Source organism: Mobula birostris, chromosome 13, assembly GCF_030028105.1.
Source record: "Mobula birostris isolate sMobBir1 chromosome 13, sMobBir1.hap1, whole genome shotgun sequence".
In the NCBI taxonomy this organism is placed as follows: Eukaryota; Metazoa; Chordata; class Chondrichthyes; order Myliobatiformes; family Myliobatidae; genus Mobula; species Mobula birostris.
The window spans coordinates 56,580,110-56,581,835 of record NC_092382.1 but is presented as its reverse complement, the minus strand read 5'-3'; the positions used below and the strand labels follow the sequence as shown (position 1 = coordinate 56,581,835).

The 1,726-nt window shown below is 47.1% G+C and overlaps 1 pseudogene; it reads left to right on the top strand.

Annotated features, from left to right (window-relative positions):
- The first annotated feature begins 1,058 nt into the window (after positions 1-1,058).
- Positions 1,059-1,158, top strand: LOC140208833 (U6 spliceosomal RNA; annotated as a pseudogene).
- The last annotated feature ends 568 nt before the right edge of the window (positions 1,159-1,726 follow it).

The window sequence follows — 1,726 nt, the reverse complement described above, 5'->3', positions numbered from 1 at the left end:
ATCACGGGAAGCTCTTCCCTAAGAGCGGGGTGTCAGAGTTCCGGAAACAGCTTCAAGTACAGCTTCATTGATGCAGTTGAGTACATATCAGTAAGCTCTACAAGCAGGGGTTATCGGTTAGTTATCAGCTGTTCACGCACTCATGCGCACAGCACAATCAATTGTAGGATGCAGGCCTTGGGGTTTAAATCAACATTAAATGACAACATTCACAGTCAGGTCCTGATACTTGACATTAGTGCAGACACGCAATACATTCTGTTGCCGTTTGATCACGATAAGGAAGCCGCTCTAGCAAAAATATGCTGATGTGTGATAAAGAATTACAAAAACAGGGACAGACTGGTGCGTTGCCCGCCGCCGCCACCCCACCCCCGGCCCCCAACTCTCGCCTTCACAGGTTTCAGGCATTTATTTGGTTTAGTCCATTTTAACCCTTTGACGCTTGAAAATTCCACGACAAATCACTCCTTGTTGATCTATCTTCCAGATCAACATCCTAGTACGTTGTTTTCTTCTTCGTCCTGAAAAGAGGGTTCGTATCCTTCAGGGAAGGGACAGTCGTTTCTCGGATACACTTTCTCCCCCAGCCAATGCTCTTCGCTGGCTATGGACCCCATCATCTGGGGAACTACTGGGGTGCCTAAAGGATTTACAATATGTTTGATCCACTGATTACAACACGGCGTTAATGCTCCACATACACAGCACCCGAGAAGACATAACACTACAATTATCATAACTCCATGGATGATTCACAACCTCCAGCTGGAGAACCAGCCAGTAAGCCAGTCCCACCAGCTCGCCGGCCCCTGCGTGAAGCCATCTATGTAATCACGTATTTCACCTATAGCATAGGAAATAATATACCACTCGTCCCTGACATGGGTGATAAATTTATCTCCTGCTATGGCACAGAGCCCTCCTTGTTGGGCAAGTTCATAGTCAACGGCATAGCGAGTCTGTTGAGCATACAGCAGCATCTCTGCCAGTTCTTGGTTGACAGCATTAAACCCATCTATTGTACTGTTGCCTAAGATAGTCAGCCCACACATGAGATGGTTTCGATTCTTTGCAGCTATGGTACGATACAGAGAAGATTAGCATGGCCCCTGCGCAAGGATGACACGCAAATTCTCAAAAGTGAACTCAGGCATAGGCATATGGTCGTCTGTGGCCGGACCTGGGGCCTTAGTATTTTGCTGACAGATGGCACATCTTTTCACAACCTCAGCAATGGCTGTTGTTATTCCTGGCGCATACCATTGCTGTTCTATTGCATGTAGCATCCCTCCTCTGCCCATGTGGGCCGCACATCGATACCAGTTCCAAGATAGATACAGACATGAGACTTTCTCCGGCAACCGAGGCCACACATTGGTACAAGTTCCACACTGGAAGCAGGGTGCTGAGGGTTTCGGTTATCTAATAAGCCGAGGGCCGCTCTTCGGTACCAGTTTCACAATAGGCACGCAATAGTTTGTACTACAAAAGCAGAAGGAAATGAGATTGAAAGGTGAGCTTGAATACGCCCTCTATTCTGCACAGACTTAGATTGGTGACGAAGTGGAAAATGAGAAGACACTGAATGGGGAAATGGGACAGAGATAGTCATGAAGTCACAGATTATTACTATAGAAAATAGGTTCTTCATTCAATCTAGGCCATCCCTCTGTGATCTTCCGCCTCGCTCCATTTTTCTGCACCCTCCGTCCCTCTCTCATAC